The following is a 19,905-nucleotide window of genomic DNA, read 5'->3' as shown; positions in this document are numbered from 1 at the left end:
TATGACTGTTGTTATATATATATATATATATATATATATATATATATATATATATATATATATATATATATATATATATATATACCTTTTGACCCCCGAGATATATAGAGTTATAGAGTTATAGAGTGTGTGCTGGGGGTCAGAAGATGGCGATGGAGAGCTGTTCTTTGAGTAGAGTTTCCTATCTATCTATCTATCTATCTATCTATCTATCTATCTATCTATCTATCTATCTATCTATCTATCTATCTATCCATCCATCCATCCATCCATCCATCCATCCATCCAAGAATAATTCACCTTTTAACTCACAAATTTCCCTATAAAGTCTAAAAATTTCAATCTAACTTAGCCAATCTAATTTAATGTATTTTTAAATTTCTTGTATTTTTTTATATATATATAATAAAAATCTTGTTATTCATTTTTAATATTTTTAAATAATAATCCTGTATTAATCTTGTATTTATTAATATTTTTTAAAAAATCACTTATTTTGAAAAGTAGAAGTTGGAAATTGGAGCTCACGTGACACTGAAGTTTGCAGTCCGTTCAGAATCAGTAACAGGTAAGGGATTTATAAATAAGGGTTTTGTAAATAAATATAAAAGAGAATCTTAATCTTAATCTTAACCTTTGTTAGCTGTCGTGGTTAGCTCCAAAAATTGGTTAATAGACGACTGATAAATTCAGTACTAGGTGGAAACAACCAGAAAGAACTTCACTAAAGATGATTTATTTTTATATTTAGTTTTTCCAAATGGCTAAATGGGAAAACTTGCATTTAATTCCATTCACTTCATTAAATGTTATTTACTCTAAAGAACAAGCCAGAAGTGATAGAGGCAAATCTCTTAGAGGAAGAAACCTTCAGAGGAACTAAAAAGGTTCTCTGATTAGAAGTTATACATTTTTTACCAGTATGTTCAAAAAGCAAGAACTATTTTTGTGTGAATTGCAAATTACTTTATGGCCCACAGATGGTGAGTCTGTGAGTATAGAGGATGACAGTGTGTATCAGGAGAACACGTCCAGCTTGTTAGAGAAAGAGAGAGCGAGGTTTTATAAGGTATAACTGTCACACACTCGTTTTCACTTCTCTCACTCTCAGCTAAACAAACTGCTCTTTTCAGGACACATGCTTATGTACTTCTTTCTCTGGATCGTTATTGAGTTCTAACACTGATCGGTTTGCTTAGTGTCTGAATTATTAAAAACCTCTGTGGTCACCTTCAAACCTACAGCTGAACGTACGAAACTCATCCAGGGGTTTAATACTGTTCTGTTGGACAACTGAATGGGATAGACACAAGACAGGCAAGAAGTCAGTCCGTTGTTTTTGGAAACTCCTGAGGTTACTTGTCATTTCCTGCTAGATGTGATGAAAGTGTACACACTGCACCTTAACTTCGGATTATCCACTGGACTATACACTCACACTGCACTAGAAACACTGGACTATACATATACACTGCATTTAATGCCATAATCCATCTGTTACCACTAGACACCATCCGATGCACATCCATGTCACTTCTGTATCTGTACAATCTGTTTTGCACCTTATACTATTTTATATATAATATATTTACATATATTTACACATATACATATATAAATACATACTGAATATAATGTGTAGTGTTACTGTAAGGATGCCCAACAGTACACTGTGTGTGCTGACACGTATGAGGATATTGCACATGTTCATTTTCTGATTCCATTATCTGTTTGTTAACTACATATTGTACACACATTGCACCGGCTATATATGAGCATACTGCACATTTCACCTGTTGATTTCATTATGATTGTTAACTGTACATATTGTACACACATATTGCACTAACTATATGTATGATCAAATTGCACATTTTCACGTCAACTCATTATCTATATCTTTATCTGTATATCTGTACAACTGTTCTGCAATTTCTGGAGTTTGCTCCTAACAATTTCACTCACCAAGGCACATGTGCTGTGGTGATGTGACAATAAAAGTGACTTGACTTGACTTGACTTAAATAAAGTAAAAGTGTTCATTAGGGAAAGAGATCAGCAGCAAGACACGGCAGAAAACAAAAGTGATGAGAATGTCTAATGTTTATTATTAATCTTGGATTATGGAGTTGTTACTATAGAAACAGTAATGTACGTTGTCAGATGGAGAACATTAGTACGCACCTACGATTTGAATTACACACGGATCTCCTGTCAAAGTGATGTGATGGAAAACCAGTCAGAATGGAGAATTCGGCTTGGTCCTGGTATTTTAAAGTATAATAAAGTATCGTATATAATGTGTGTGGCACGGCATCAGCATGATGCCCACATCCCCATCACTGACCAAACAGAGATGGCAATCTTTCTCACTTCATGAAGCTCACTTCCTGCCAACAAACGACACACGACTGTGGAGACCTCGAGCTCCTGACTCTTGTACTCAAACTGACTCGAGCTGTAACAGGCTTATGTCCCATAGTCCTCCTGTGCCCCGGGTCAGCGGGTGCACACACATCTCATAAATGCCCGATTCACACATATGCAGGATGTCCACAGCTTAAAGGATTTGGCAATGGCAAAAAAAAAAAAACACGGGCAAACAAAGTCCACCGTCTCCAGGAGTAGGATGAGTCGCTGTAGCAACGGTTGCTGGGACCTGGTGTGTGATTCTGTAACACATCAGTCTCATAGTCATATTTTTCAGACTCTAGACCAGGATGATAATTCAGTGGTGCAGAAATCTGGCCATTTTCAGTATCATAGCATCTGCTGCATTCCAATATTTTTGATATACTTACTCTTATTTCATCACTGTGTCTTTAAAATACGTTTTTTTGACTGCTTTCAAAATTATTGGCACCCTTAATTATTGTTTGGGTAGAGCCAATAATCCAAGGTAAAAGTTTGTAAGAGATTTTTAATTTTTTTTGGAATTACGGTTAATATCTTGTTTGGTTGATTAAATCATTGTCTGTTCTATATGCATTAATAATAATAATAATAATAATAATAATAATAATAATAATAATAATAATAATAATTATTATTATTATTATTATTATATAATGATTAATTTGTTTAATAATTAATTAATTATGAATTATAATATAATAATAATGATTAATTTGTTGTTTTCAGCTTGTTCTCGTTTTCTCTGTTTCTTTTATTTCCTTTCCGTCTCCGATTTCCACCCTTTTGTGTGTATAGAAAGGTTTATTAACATGTTTTAAAGGTGCTGTAGCTCCTCAGCACCTCTCTATTGCATGAGAAGTCAAAGGTCAGAGTCTGCTAAGGCTCCTTTGCTTCTTAAATAGAACCTTCAGTGTGTACATGAAGCTCTGAGGTTAAAGCAGTTGCTCATTAAAGCCTAATGTTTCTCCGCACCCGGTGTGTGTGTGTGAAGAGCCTGAAGATCTCTGAGAGCTTCTGTTCCCAAAGTGTATTCACTCTTTAATAGTAGGGACAAGTGGAGACCACCTGATCATTTAATTGTGTGTGTGTGTGTGTGTGTGTGTGTGTGTGTGTGTGTGTGTGTGTGTTTGCAGGGACATTGACAATCTCAATAGGGCAGCACTTGTTTGCACTCGTTTAAAGCAGCCACTCTACATTTTGCTCTAGGTTATTTTTTTCTTTCGCGTTCTGTCCTTTTCTCTTCTTCTTTGTCTTCTTTTATAATTTCTTTCTTTCACATTCCTTTCTTACACTTTATTTAACGAGGTTCACACATCGTACTTGACGTCTTACAATTCTGCAAAAGCTTTACTATGTAATATTCTGTCAAAAATCTATTTTTTCCCCTTCTATAATTTTAGCCAATAACATATTTGAATCCGCCCATGATAAGATTTATTTTACACGAAGAAATAATAAAATAATTCAATACACTAGCATATAGTCAGCTGGCTATGACAATTGACAGGAAGATTGCTGCGTTTATTGTGTAGTTCCTGAAAATATTTACATACTTATACACGAAGCTGCAAGTGATCGTAACGAGCCATGTGGATTAAATATACACATGTGTATGTCTAGTTTATAGATCTATATATATATATATAGTGAATGGTCCAAAAAGTTTTGTACATGAAACGATCTTTACACAGAAATCAGCATTTCAATTGCAATCCTTCTTAACATGTAATACTTCTTTTTTGGTTCTCAAATAAATCCCTGTGTACTGTAAAACTGGATCACATCTTAATAAGACCAAAGCAAACTCAGCAAACATACGTTACATATAAAGATTTCCACAGTTTCTAGTTAATGCTAAGTGTAGCTACAGTGTTATTTTACTCATAAACTGTCTTTTTGTGTTTTATCAACACATCTGAGGTAAAGGTTAATATTTTAACTGATTTGTTAGTGTGTCACTGTTATAATTTGAAATCCTCCCCACAGAGGAAGTCTGGAAGTCTCACTTAGAGTATTTTAGTACACTTTTCTCAACACATCTGAAGTCAATGTTGGATTGCCGCGCCTTTGTGTTCCCCATAAACAGATTTATGCTTTATATATATATATATATATATATATATATATATATATATATATATATATATATATATATATATATAAATCAACTATATATAGAATTTTTTCAACACATCTGAGGCAAATGATATCCTTAACTGATTTGTTTAAGGTTCATGATCACTGTGTCTTTGTATTCCCCATAAACAGATTTATGCTAGGTGGAACCTGATTATCCTGCAGTTTTCTGCTATGTTATGCCCATATTTTGTCTCCATATGTCCTAATAACCTAAAAGCAGTGCTCTAACAATTTTAGCTACACTTGTGTAAGTAGTCTTAATCATCTTCCCTCAGTACAGGGAAGGTTTATAAAAATGTACCTCGTAATTTAGCTCTTTAATAGATTAGCAGTGTTTATACTGATGTATATTTGAATAACCTTTAAAAGACTCATAAGCTGTTCAGGTAACATTCATAACACGTTTATTTATTTTTTATAAATAAAGATTCTCTTTTGGTTGACAGGTTTAGTGGTTACTATGTTACACACCTGATGTCTTTACACAACCCTGCGCTCTGGCTCAGTCTATTAGAGCTCAAACATACACACACACCGGATGTTCAAATCATTTGATAAATCAATTGGTCATTCTCTGTGGTTCCTGGACCGAGTGAAAGTTGCAGATTGTAAGTGTGTGTGTATGTGTGTGTGTGTGTGTGTGTGTGTGTGTGTGTGTGTGTGTGTGTGTGTGTGTGTGTATTAGAGAGTTTAATCCTAAGATTGAGAGATATGTGATTGAAAGATTTGGTCAGTGTGTGTCCAGCTCTTGGCTGAAGGGGCAATTCGACCTCTTGACCTAAAGGGTCAATGAACAGCGTATGCTGGTGGCCTGATTAGCCGACCAACATGCTGACCTCTTGCTGACCCCTCCATGACCTCTCCAATCTTCTCTGCAGGTTTGGACCAGTGATTTCCAACAACTAGATTGTACAGCTGGTGGACAGATTTTTAGGAAATGTGTAGATGTTTTTTGTTTTTGTTTTTCGTCACCATTGACATAACACAATCTCTCATACTTTTCTCTAACAAGGATTTTATCAGTAGGCGACATGAATAAGGTTCAAAATGTCTGCGGAAAGTCTTACGAATATTATCATTATCACCTACTAGAATGTGAGTGAAATATACGCTTTAATAACCGTTCACAAATAAAACTAAATTTTTTGAACGATTTTAGCTTCATACAGCTACCTCACAGTTTTAAATTTTACTTTACTTTAATTTACTAGATAATAATTATTTACTGAAAGATAATTTATAATTTGTTTTATTAGCTGTGATTTAAAAAAAAATAAATTAGGTGAAAGCAATAGGGATTAAAACAGTGCTGCTAAAATAAAATAAAAACATTCAGTATATACAGCTGTTCAAAAAATATTGCTGATTATTATATTTATTATGTATAATTATTGTGCATATGTATTATGGTTATATTTACACATTTAAATACATTAAATTTTGCATTAATATTTTTTTTAGAAAAGTTAAAAAGTCAGAGAGAAAAAATATTATTATAAATCTTATTATTATTATTGTTATTATTGTTATTATTGTTATCATTATTTAAAATTTTTTTTTTTACAAGATTATTAATTCCAAATTTAGACACAGGAGTGTAAATTCTTTAGCATAGCTTTCATTAAGTACTGTGAATAATAATAAAAAAGATTATTGAACAGTTTTCACAATTTGTAGATAAATTACTTAAGTTTAGTTAAGTCAAGATTTTCTATATGATTTTTAACCTAAAAATCAGCCATAGAGTTTTTCATTTCTTATTAAAACACCTTGTGTCACATAAACACTTTAAAATGTTTAGAACACAATCAAAAATCACCGCAGATAAAAAATTCACGTATTCATTATTAATCTACTTTTTATTTCTTTTAAGGAGGTTTTTCTTTATGAACTTTTGTAAATTTTATGTGAGAACCATTTTAATATTGGAATTTGGTCCAAAACAGTCATTATGCAAACCTCACATTGAGGGGGTATGAGAGCAAAATCACCCTCAAGATACTGTCAGGCTCAATATTATGAAAAGACATGTAAATATTCTGTTTCTTGCCATTTCTATTGCAGGAAGTTTTTTGTGTTTAAAACAATTTGATGTACCAAATTGGTTAACTTAGCATATTCACATGGAATAAACAGCCGTGTGTTTTTATTCTCTGGTATGGTTGGGTTGTTTTTGCGGAATAGTCGAGTTTACAAGCTCGGATTTACGGATTAGACCCCGGCCACCCGCGGGCGAGTCCGGAGAATGAGAACTCCCCCATCCGTCCAGTGAATGGGCCACAATAACCAACGCAATGTAAACGTTTCTGAAAAAAGAACAGGGTAATGAATTTTAATCTGCAAGAGTAACAGCTCCTAGACATGTGGTTTCACTGTTTGTGTGTGTGTATGTGTGTGTGTTTGTGTGTGTGGTTTGTGGGCATTGATAGAGGGAGGCTGGGTATAAGCTTAGCTTCTCACTTTTTTCCTTGTGTGTGTCGAGGATAAAGACCTAGAAAACCAGCCAGGCTTAGTTGACAGGTGACAAGGGTTAGAGTGAATGGGGATTTTGTAATACCAACAGAAAAAGCCTGGGCACCGAGGGACAGACTGAATGGAGAGAAAGGAAACTTTAGAACGGTTCAGGACTCTCCCTCTCTCCCTCCCTCTCTCGCTAATCAATGCTAAATCATTGCCATGCTAAAACAGGCTGATCCCGGTGTCACCAGTTCCTGTGTGGCACTCTCTTCCCTCGCCGTGAATTTTTGACACGTTTGGTCAGCAGAATTTACATTTATTCATTAGGGAGGTGCTTTTTTCTGAAGCGGTCAAGCAGTCAAACCGTGAACGATGGGCAGAAAGGAGAGAGAGTTAAACTCAAGTTAGAATTAACACTGTGTGCTAGACTAAACATGCTAGTCACAACGCGGTCCAAGTTGCAATAAACTGTAAAAATTCAACACTTTTTACTTATAGACTCTCCTTTAATACACAGGTTTATACTAACACGTCCTCTAATACGCTGTCGTTCCATTATCATTTCTGTAGTAACAGATCGAACAGTCTGGTGAAGCTTTCTGTCAAAAGATGTTTATTTAGCGTTTATGGAAAGTGTCAGAGGTAAAAGCTGTACATTTCCAAACACTAGAAAGTCTTCAGGTGTTTGAATCTGACTGTTCATGGTGCACTTTGAAGGTCCTGCATCCCATCTAGGACCTCACACTCAGTATTCTCCTTTTACAGTAGGTTCATTTTATTCTGTCAGGAGTGGAACTCGTTGAAATCTTCTGCTGTTCCATCTCAAGGTTCAAGGTTTTGTGATAAGTTTCTGCTCAACAATGTTGTAAAGTCTGATTGAGTTAATGAAGACTTCCTGTCAGCTTGAATCAGTCCTAGTCATTCTTCTGTCAGCTCAAACACAATGTACACAAAGTGGTAGTGGTTCTGCACATAAAAATTGCTGGTTTTGTTTTTCCACCATATAATGTATAAACTCTTCAGCCTCTTTTGTGTGAAATTACACGAAGACTTTTGTGTGAAATTACTAGAAGACTCGAACCACCTGACACCACCGACCATGCTAAAGTCACTGAGATCATCATCCACACTCATTTTTCTGAAGCACTTCACATGTATCCTCATGAGTTTATGCATTGCACTGCTGCTGCCACGTGATTGTCTGATTGGATAATTGTATGAAAGTGTACGTATGGTGGTCATAGAGAGTGTATAAATTATGCATTAAACATATAAAGGCTGCATACAGGCTCATCAGATTCCCTTCTTTCCCTCGTGCTTCTCCTCTTCGTACCTTCTGATTTCTTAAACAAGCAACATCTCTGACTTATTAATTTTCCAGACCCCCTTCAGAGTTTGTGTGGTCCCTATGCTGCGAGAGACACTTAGAGACAGTGGGAGAGAGAGAGAGAGAGAGAGAGAGAGAGGGAGGGGATGGAACAGTGTCAGATCTTCTTGTGGGAACCTGAGACTCCAAAAGCCCACCATGATCCATGAAGAATAATATTTTTTGTTTTTTTTGCCCCTCTGTTTCTCTCTCTCTCTCTCTCTCTCTCTCTCTCTCTCTCTCTCTCTCTCTCTCTCTCTCTCTCTCTCTCTCTCGCTCTCGCTCTCTAGCTATTCAGGGCTTTAATTTTTATTCATGGGGACGGAGAGGAGCAGCGACTATCGGGGGAAACTGGCCCAGGATTACCATCTCATTAATAGCATCTATGACTTTTGTTCAAAAAGAGCGACTTGTGTAAAAGTGGCAGTGCGGATGACGATTAATCCGCAGCCTGCAGCTGTAGGGAGCCGGACATTCACACACACGCACACACAAACACACACACACACACACACGACACAACACATACGGCACACAACACGCACACAACACACATACACAATATGGAGACTTTTCGTCCTCACAAGACACTAAATACAAAGATTCCCCCCCCACACACACACACACACATACACACATTGTCAGGTATTCCTATTATTATAGAGACATTTGGTTCTCACAATGTACTAAAAATACACACAGTTATGTATGTGTTCCTGTCATTATGGGGACATTTGGTCCTCAGAGAGCACAAAACTGCCCAGACAGAACAATAAATACACACAACACATTATAGCATATTCCTATATTCCAATCATTACTGGGAACTTCTGGTTCAAAGATTCTCCCAACCAACCACACACACACACACACACACACACACACACACACACACACACACACCACTCAGATGGTGGCCCAGATTAAGCAGGCAGCAGATAAACGGGCATCTAGTTATCCCTCCCTCCTCCCCATGCCATATTCTCCCACTCTGTCCATCCGTCCATCGCTCCCTCTCTCCTCACCCGCGACGAAAGAAAGAGAGAAATAAGCCACTCATTCATCCAGCCGTTATCTCTCGGGGTGTCTTGTCTCCGCGAGTGATGAGGATCATTCTTTTCTCGGGCTCCATCTCTCCCGTCTCACTTTCTTGTCCACAAATCCCTCTTTCTCAGCCTGTGAAGAACAGTGGGAACGTGAGCAGGGAAACCGATCCCTCTTTCACATAAATGGCACAAGATAGTCGCCTCGTGAGCGTGAGTGGGGCTCTGGCGACCTACTATGGATAGAAGGGGAATGTTGCTCATTAGACAAAAACTAGTGAAAGTGACAGCAATTAATGTCATTAATTCGTTAGGCTCCTCCTCTTTATTTCTATTTTCAAGGCTTACCAGTATAACAGTACAATAATCAGCAAACTTTAAAATTAAGTTTTAAAAATGTAAGAATACAATAAATTGCACATTCTTTATTTACCGATTTATAAATTACCATTTTAATCCTGACTTTTTATTGTTAAAAAAATAAATTTAATATTTAAAATTGTAAATCTTTTTATTAAATTTAATGTTATATGAGGAATATTTAACAAAAAAGATAAAAACTCATTGTAAAAGATAAACATTCATTGTAAGTAAATCTCCAAGAAAAAAAAATATCAATATCTATAAAATGAAAATATCTAAGCTAATAAAAAAAAAACATTTCTAAGTTAATTATAAAAATTAAATCCTTTTTTTAAATATTTTTGTTTAGAAAGTCAAAGTATACTATTTAAACTTGCATAAGTTAATATTTTATTAAGAAACCTGTATGTTAATATTTTTAGGTATATAAATATTTTATTTATTTGAGAGTTTTTATTAAGAATTTACAAGTTTTACTATTCAATGGTATTTGCTTATTTCTTCCAGTGCACTTATTTAACCTTTTTTTTGCGCTGAAGGTGTGATTTCCTTCTAAAAGTCTTGAGACTATAAAAACGCAGGTTGAAAACCGACTTTTCGGGTTGCTGGTCCTTCTAACACGTTTTCGTGCTGACGGACACTGCGCTCTTTCATGTAATCCCAGCCATGGAGGTTTTAACGGATGGGATTTAGACACTTGTGTTGGAGGAGACATGAGGATGGATTTCACACTCACATTCCTGATGCACTGACGTGATGAGGAGAGACAAACCTGAGCGCGAACAACCGCCTCTCACAAAGACTCTTTATTACCAACATCGCTATAAAGCTGACCCCAGATTAGTTTTGCTGTCGCTTTCACTGTAGATGAGATCTGGATCCTGAGACGAGGCTCCGATCTCAGATCAGTGAAAAGGGGAATTTATGGCCGTTAGGAGCAAGAGAGTGGGGCGCAGGGTCAAACTTTATCCAATGGACTTTTTGCTTTTGTATCAATGACCAGATTTAAAAGGTTTGGAGAGAAAAAATGTAGCAAATTCAGAGAAAAAGCTTTTTAGAAACACTGAAGAAAGGAGGTGTTTTTTATTTGGAGAACTCCTTAAGCTACTAAGCTTTAAGAGAGACTTTTATATTTTAATTCTTTAAACATTTATAAATGTATTTATCTGCCTGTATATTACAATTATACAAATCTTGGAATTGGTTGATTTGGTACATTCAGAGTCACAGATTAATGATATTAGCAGGTAAACAATAAAACAATTACAGTAAACGTTTTTGTTTAACAATACATATAATTTATCCATCCTGATTTCACCTGATTTTTTTCTACAAAGATTTTTTTTTCTTTTTTTATATCGTTTGCATTCTGCAGTCGGTGGATCGTTATCTGTACTTCTTAGCACGTTGTTATGGATTTATGGAATAATTTGTCTTCCACAAATCCTGAGGGCCAAGATGTTTTTGTCTAATCCTAATAAACTAAAGGTGAAGGTGCTGCGAAGATTCTGTATAACATTCATGTTGTATATTCTACATGTTGTGTATACGGATTTATAGCTTTGTTCGACTTTGCTAGTTGTGAGACACACAGTAGAGAATTCTGTCATACAAGGTAAGTGTGTGTGTGTGTGTGTGTGTGTGTGTGTGTGTGTGTGTGTGTGTGTGTGTGTGTGTGTGTGTGTGTGTGTGTGTGTGTTCAGAGGTGGCCTGGTGATGACTCTGGAGGCCGTAGAGGACCCTGCTGTGACGGGTTTTGTGGTCATGTTGTTGGGCAGCAGTTTCCCGCTGTGGTGGCGTAGCAGGTCAGATCTGTGTGACATCCTTCTGCAGCTCCTTATATTTCTGGTACATGTTTAATTAGTTCAAGTAGAAATTTTATTTTAGCTCTTTGTTTTGTCAAGTAGTATATAATAACAACAACAACAACAACAACAACAACAACAATAATAATAATAATAATAATAATAATAATAATAATAATAATAATAATAATAATAAAGCTTGGACACGACCAGTTTGGCTAAGAAAAGAAAAGAAAAGTCTTACAAATGATTGGTGCAAAAAAAAAACCCCAACAACAACAGTGATGTTGCATTGGTCTTTCTGTCATTTCCATGCTGTCAGGAAGCTCCCTGAGCATGAGAAGGGCTTCTGGAGCTCCCTTTCCTCTGATATTGCTAATACTAAAACATTTTTCTTTTATAGTGCTAGACGAGCTATAGTAGTGAACAGGAGCGTTAAATCCACTCCACCCTTTGGTTACCCCGAGCGTGATTCTCCCAGATCCCGTCCGTGACCTGTCCAGCCGGCGATCCGCCCACTTCAGCCCCGGACGCTGTCCCCTTCCCTGGACAAAAGAAGTCCCGGCCTTGACGGTCACCCACTCTGTCCCCTATCAAGCCATCCAAGCATACAGGGAGCACATTAGCCCTGATTTGGTTTTGTGCCTCGTCCTTTTTCTCACGTGCTTCCACACGCCCTCTAATTTAGACTCCAGATGCATCAGGTGCACTCTGGACTTCGCCACACCAAATGACCCCAAAGCCATCATGGCCACTTGACCCCATAGGCCTTTATACTGCACTGTCAGCTCCTGTAGCATCACTCGAGCGCAAATGCGGTCCTCAGAACTCGACACAAAGACGGACGTGTCGTCCTCTATGAAAGCGTCGTTCTTCGTCTGACGCTATAAGTGTTGTTTTTAAAAGAATCGTACAATCTGTTCTGGACCGATACACACAAGTTTAAACTCACATAAGAACAATAAAGCAGATCATTAACTGCTCGACCTCTCAGAAATAAAGGTCTTATAAAGGTTCATGCAGACCATCAGACCAAATCAGATCATCACACACACCAAATCTCTGAAGTGAGACACTAGACATCAGAAAGCACGATGAACACGAGACACTGTGGAACTGTTACACCAGCAAGAGTTTACCACACACACTCACATTTCATTACTAAACATCTCACACACACACTCTCTCTCTCTCTCTCTCTCTCTCTCTCTCTCACACACACACACACACACACACACACTCTCTCTCTCTCTCTCTCTCTCTCTCTCTCTCTCTCTCTCACACACACACACACACACACACATACACAAACACACACACAAGCAGTCAGATCAGGGAGATTTGAAACTCTTTTGTTCTGTAAGACAATGGTGTCAGAAGCCGAGTCTTTCTCTCTGTAAATTATGCCTTAATTGTGAAAGTTAACCAGCTCTACTTCAGCTCCATGAATAACAAAGTGATGAGCTAATGAGGCTTTTTACACTCCACTGCCTTCCTCTTACACATTCCCATGCCTCTGCCTGTCTGCTTGTCTGTCTGCTTGTCTGTCTGCCTGTCTGTCTGTCTGTCTATATGTCTGTCTCTCTGTCTATATGTCTGTCTGTCTGTCTGTCCATTCACCTGTCCGTCCATCTGTCTGTCTGTCTGTCCATCCGTCTGTCTGTCTGTCTGCCTGACTTTCTGTCTGTCTGTCTGTCTGTCTATCTATCTGCCTTTCTGTCTGTCTGTCTTCCTGTCTCTCTGTTTGTCTGTCTGTCTATCTGTCTGTCCATTCGTCTGTTTGTCCATCTGTCTGTCTGTCTGTCTGTCCGTCCGTCCGTCTGTCTGTCTGCCTGCCTTTCTGTTTGTCTTCCTGTCTCTCTGTCTGCATGTCTGTTGGTCACTCTGTTTATCTGTATTTTCGACTCAGGTCAAATTTATTGTCATCATATTAAACTTATGCACAGCTTTACAAAATTCAAATATATGAATCTGTCTGTCTGTCTGTCATCTGTCTAACCTTCTTTCTGTTTATCCGTCTGTGTTTTCTCAGGCTATGTATTCTTCCACTTTTTGACTCAGTGTTACAGTCTACTCATCTTCCGTTTATCAATTTATCTATCTATCTATCTATCTATCTATCTATCTATCTATCTATCTATCTATCTATCTATCTATCTATCTATCTATCTATCTATCTATCTGTCTGTCTGTCTGTCTGTCTGTCTATATATATATATATATATATATATATATATATATATATATATATATATATATATATATATATATATATCTCCATCCTTCCATCAGTTTGTCTTCATAATTTCTATCTATATTATCTGCCTTTCTTTCTTCCGCTCTTTCTTCCAAGATTCTCTCTCTCTCTCTCTCTCACTCTCTCACTTATCTATCTATCTATCTATCTATCTATCTATCTATCTATCTATCTATCTATCTATCTATCTATCTATCTATCTATCTATCTATCTATTTATTCCTGTGTCCTTTTCTCTTTTTAACCCCCTGTCTTTTCCTCCGACCCTTTTGTCGTTCACGTTTCTCTCACCCTGCTTTCTTGTTGTTTTCTTCCTTCTTTATCACCCTCTTTTATCTCTTCATTCATTTTTCTTGAAGCTGGGATGAGGCCTAAAAGGAGCAGGGAGCTGGAGGGGGGTGCAGATGGATTTACATAATCTGTGGCGTGGTCCTGGCAGAGAGAGAGAGAGAGAGAGTGCCAACTAGGCTAAGGTAGATCCTTCGTCGCCAGCTCTCAGATTAGTGACTCTTAATAGGCTTTAGAGCAGCCAAGTTCACAGAAGGTCTGGCTCATGTGTCCGTGCCAACACCTCTGATTCCCGCAGTGGGAGTGTGTGAGAGGGAAACTGTTGCTTCTTCAATTGATTCACACACAAACACACATACACACACACACAGACGCACCCACACACAGAAGCACACGCACACAGACGCACGCACAAAGATGCACACACACACACAGACGCATGCACACATACAAACACACACAGACACTCACACAGACGCACACACACACACAGATGCACACACACAGACGCACACACACACACACAGACACTCACACAGACGCACACACACACACAGACGCACACGCACACACACACAGACGCACACACACACACACACACACACAGACGCACACACGGACACACACAGACGCTCACGCAGACACACACACACACACACAGACGCCCACACATGCACAGACACACACACATGCACACAAATGCACACACGTGTATTCATTTAAAGCTCTTCTTTGATTCTTAGGATTTTTATCCTTAACAAACACTAAAACTACAAAAATTTCAAGCTAAAATTTAAAATTCATATGTGGAATTTTACATTGAAATTAAAAGGAAATGTAAAAAAAAACTTTAAAAGATTTTTCTGAAACTAAGTTTCAGAATTTTATATATTTTTTCATTTTAAACTTACACTGAAATTCACCTTCATTTTGCAGCAAGTAAAAATATTCGATATTTCTATAGTGTTTCTTCAGAAATGTACAACAGATTAAACTTAAGATCATATCACACAGAACTCTAGACATTTTTACTCAGCTCACGCTTTTAATGTTTTTTTCTCGTCCAGCGTGAGCTCCTGGAAGCCCCGCCTCTTTTCTCTGTGTCAGCAAGGCTTCAAACGTCGAGGTCCTGAAGTGTCCAACATTATTCACTTAGTTTTCATTCGGAACACGTGACATTTACACTCTTTAAGCTACACTGTCAATTAGAACGTGAGAGTTTTTGCGACCTGCGATGAAAAGTGTAAAAGTGTTAGAACAGGAAAAGGAAAAGACCAATGAATAAGAAGGGCTGGACGTTATACAGGACCGGATGGGATGGTGGGAAGCTGAGTGATGTCCAGATACCTGCATTACACACATATATATACTGTATATAAACCTCTGTACTGCTTCATTGTAAAAGCATTTTATAAAAGAGAGACACACGGATCTTGTATTCTAGTCCATTCTGCTAACGATCCTGAGTATGAGGTGAAATTTCTTGAGTTAATTCAGACTCTCTCTCTCTCTCTCTCTCTCTCGGTGCATGCTGGGAGGTTTTGGGTGTGTGAGTGGTCACAGGAGGTGAGAGCTATCGTGGGATTTTTTTTTCTGGTTTTCTCTTCACTTTTATCGATAGAGTTAGTCTCTTACGGTTAAGTAAAGAGAACAGAAAGTCAATTAAAGTGTTTTTTTGTGTGTGTTAAATAGTGTAGATTAAAAGACAGGTAAGTTAGCCAGGTGTGTAGTAGCAGGGCGGGAGCGGGATGGCGTCCCTCACACAGAGGGTGGCGTCACCTGTCTCCCTCCGCCATGGCGTCAGGTGTATGTCGGCTAACGGCGTAAGTTTGGAGGACATTTTACTGGCAATGGGGACGGAGGTCGGGAATGAGAATATTTTCGCTGCTTCCCGCATGAACAAAGCAGTCGTGGTGTTTCTGAGGGAGGAGAGTCAGGCGAGACACCTGACCAACACCGGCATTTTGGTAAGTGGCGAATTTGTGATAGTTTCACCGCTGGTTGCTCCGACTGTTCGCGTTACCGTAGCTAACGTGCCTCCGTTTATCCCCGATGAGGACATAGAACGGGAGCTAAAACGCTACGGAAAATTAGCCAGCAAGGTAAGGACAGTTTACCTGGGCTCTAAGACTGGGGGATTGAAGAACGTCAAGTCTTTTAGGAGACAGGTTTTTATTCAATTCAATTCAAGTTTATTTGTATAGCGCTTTTTACAATAGACATTGTCACAAAGCAGCTTTACAGAACATAAACACAGAGCAGAAGGTAAACATAATTAATGATAATGTTCTGAAATCAACCGGAACTTAACGTGTCTTTCAGAGTGGTGTGTGAGGGCAGGTTGTTCATGCTGTACGCTAGCACAGGACGGATGAAGTGCTTTGAGTGCGGCGATGTTTGCCACAAGACGTTAGTGTGTCCACACAAGGCCCAGGCCTCTGAGGGGGCAGCTGGGCTGGGTAATGGGGAGGTAGCTGGACAGGGTAACGTGGGGGTAGCTGTACAGAGTAACGTGGGGGCAGCTGGACAGGGCAACGTGGGGGCTGCTGGACAGGGTAACGTGGGGACAGCTAGACAGGGTAACGAGGGGACGGGTCAACAGGGGATTGAGGAGGCAGGGGGGCAGTGTGGTGTGGTTGAACACATCACTGAGGAGGAAGCTGGACATAGTAATGAGGAGTCCAGGGTTCTAAGTATTGCAGTAAAGGAAGCTGAAGGTGTGCAGACCTCAGATACAGTGGAGTGGAGCTCAGGTTACTGAGAAACCATGTGATAACAGAGATGAGATCACTGTGAACCTGAATACTGAAATGGTGGAATCAGAGGAAAACTGTGGTGTGAGTGAATTAGTTGAAGTCGTTGGTAGTGGTGGAATAACTGGTGCCAGGGAAGACCAGTTTAAAAGTGTAGACACTGTTGATGCAGAAATGAGGGAGGAAGACACAATGTCGGAGATTTCTGATGTCGGGTCACAGGCAACAGAAGACACTCTCTTGAAGACATTAATGATTTTCTGGACGTAACATTCGGCAAACTGGTTGAGGTGAAAGATTTTTTTCCAGATGTAGACAAATTCATAGTTTCAGCAGTGCTGTTACAAAAGACAGTGAGCCATGAAGTTCTGGATAAAAAGAAAAGGTTTAGACTGAAAAAGGTGGTAACAAAACTAAGGAAAAACAAAGTAAAATAAAACGGTTAAATGGATAAATCACATCTGGTGTCTTTTTCACTTTACTGTCTCTTTTCTGTCTCTATCCTTTTTTTCCTTTTTCCCATGTAGAGTTTTAAAGCAGGAACATCAATTAATGGGGGTAGAGACAGGAATAAATTAACAATGGTAAAGGAGTTTATAAGTATTAAAAAACTTAATGTTGTTTTTTTTTTACAAGAAACACACACTGACACCGATAATCAAGTAGAATGGGGAACATGGTGGAAAGGGAATATTTCTATGAGTCATGGGACAAGAAACAGTGCTGGGGTTGCAATTTTATTTTCTGAACACATAAACAGTGTTTTAGAGGTTAAGGAAATAGTTAAGGGAAGATTGCTATTAGCAAAAGTGGAACATAAAGGTACTGTTTTTGTTTTTATAAATGTTTATGCTCCTAACGGTGGCCCTGAGCGAATGATGTTCTTTTTAGAACTTAAAAAGTTGGTCCAGAAATATGATGACACTGTGTGTGTTATATTGGGGTGACTGGAACTGTACTACTGATTTTACTCTGGACAGAAATGGGGAAGAACCTCATAGTCAGTCAGGCATTCTTTTATCTAATATCATCAAAGGAACCCAAATGGTTGACATTTGGAGAAATAGGCATGAAGGTGTAAGGCAGTACACGTGTATTAAAGTGAATGATAACAGGGTCAGTGGAGCAAGGCTAGACAGGTTTTATTTAAAAAAAGACCTGGAATAATAGAGTAATAAATGTTTCTATTGAACCCAATGGCTTTTCGGATCATCACATGGTTTTATTAGATATAAATATAAAGAATACACTGAAAGCAAACTATTATTGGGTTTTTAATGTTAAATTATTGCAAGTTTTTTTTCATGAGATTTTTAACACTTTCTGGGATGGCTGGAAAATGAAGAAGGGCTCTTTTAAAAGTCTTAGCCAGAGGTGGGATGTGGGGAAAGTCAACATAAAAATGCTGTGTCAGAACTATACGTCTTTCTCTACTACTATCCTGAAAGTAACAGTGCAGTCTCCACAAAGAGACATCGAACTTTCAGAAAAACGCATTATGGACGGCAATGACACCACACTGGGAGTTGGACTAATGAAAAAAAGACAAGAACTCAGCTCCCTGTTACAGGAAGGCACTGATAAGTGCCTGCTAAAGGGGCACTGATAAGAGCGAGATACTGCTCTATTAAAGACCTGGATGCTCCCAGTACCTTCTTTTTTTAATCTGGAAAAAACAGTGTTCAGCAATAGACAATGAGCCATCTTTGCCGCACGGATGGATCCATCACATCTGACCCGGCAGAAATGAGGAGACTGGCTAGAGATTTCTACAGCGAGTTGTACAGCGCTGTGATGCTGAATCTGCTGAGGACATACTCAAAGACCTGCCTCAAATACAGCAAACACAAAAAGAGGAACTAGACAGGATCATCACCCTGCAGGAGCTCACAGAGGCAATGTCTCAGCTATCTAAGTGATGATCCCCTGGAATAGATGGATTACCTGTGGACTTTTATCAGCATTTCTGGTTTTTATTGGGACAAGACTTACATGAGGTTTTAACAGAATGTATGCAGAAAAAAACACTCCCTGTAAGTTGTCGGAGAGCAGTCCTATCACTGCTCCCAAAGAAAGGAGACTTGGGATTTTTAAAGAACTGGAGGCCAGTTTCTCTTTTGTGTGCCGATTATAAAATCTTCTCCAAGTGCTTAGCTAACAGACTGAAACTTGTTTTAGATTCAGTTATAAAACATGACCAAACTTAATGTATCCCAGAAAGGTCTATAATAGACAACCTTTTTTTACTAAAGGATATAATTGATTTTAATCAGCTAAATAAGAGTACACTGGGAATCCTGTCAATAGATCAGGAAAAAGCCTTTGATCGGGTCGACCATGCGTACCTTTTTAATGTATTGAAGCACTGTGGCTTTGGAGAAGGTTTTATATCATATGTAGAACTCCTGTACTCTGATGTATCTGTGCTGGTTAAAGCAGGGGGAGGTTTAAATGCCCCAGTATCGGTGACTAGAGGTATTAGGCAGGGTTGTCCGCTTTCTGGACAATTATACAGCCTAGTCATTGAAACTTTACTATGTAGACTCAGAGCATCACTGAAAGGGACTTTAATACCAAAAGTAGATGGTTATTTTAAGGTTGTCTTAGCAGCCTATGCAGATGACATTTCTGTTTTTATCACTGAGAAAAAAGACATCACAATTTTAAAAAAGACCATTGGGACAAATGAAAAAGCCTCCATTTTTAGGAAATGAACAATTCCAGAAAAAAAATTGGGAGGGGCTGCTGGAAAAGGTGTCTGCCCAATTGTCCACGTGGAAATGGCTACTACCACAATTGTCTTACAGAGGAAGAGTTCTGATAGTAAACAACCTGGCTGCCTCAACTCTGTGGCACAGGACTATTGTTATGGAACCACCTGAAGAACTGGTTGCTGACATGCAAAGAAGAATAGTGGACTTCTTTTGGAGTGGACAACACTGGCTGCGTTCTGCAGTAATTTTCCTGCCATTACAATAAGGTGGGCAGGGGTTGGTAGACGTGAGTAGCAGAATACGTG

The 19,905-nt window shown here is 38.3% G+C and overlaps 1 long non-coding RNA gene across 1 annotated transcript; it reads left to right on the top strand.

Moving 5' to 3' along the window:
- Nucleotides 1-272: 272 nt before the first annotated feature.
- On the top strand, nt 273-12,819 carry LOC125145232. The gene is made up of 4 exons (XR_007143572.1): nt 273-568; nt 981-1,069; nt 11,487-11,588; nt 11,992-12,819. It is a non-coding gene; the product is annotated as an uncharacterized LOC125145232 (long non-coding RNA).
- Nucleotides 12,820-19,905: the final 7,086 nt, after the last annotated feature.

Source organism: Tachysurus fulvidraco, chromosome 7 (assembly GCF_022655615.1).
Source record: "Tachysurus fulvidraco isolate hzauxx_2018 chromosome 7, HZAU_PFXX_2.0, whole genome shotgun sequence".
Taxonomy (NCBI): domain Eukaryota; kingdom Metazoa; phylum Chordata; class Actinopteri; order Siluriformes; family Bagridae; genus Tachysurus; species Tachysurus fulvidraco.
This window is presented reverse-complemented; position numbering and strand designations above follow the sequence as displayed.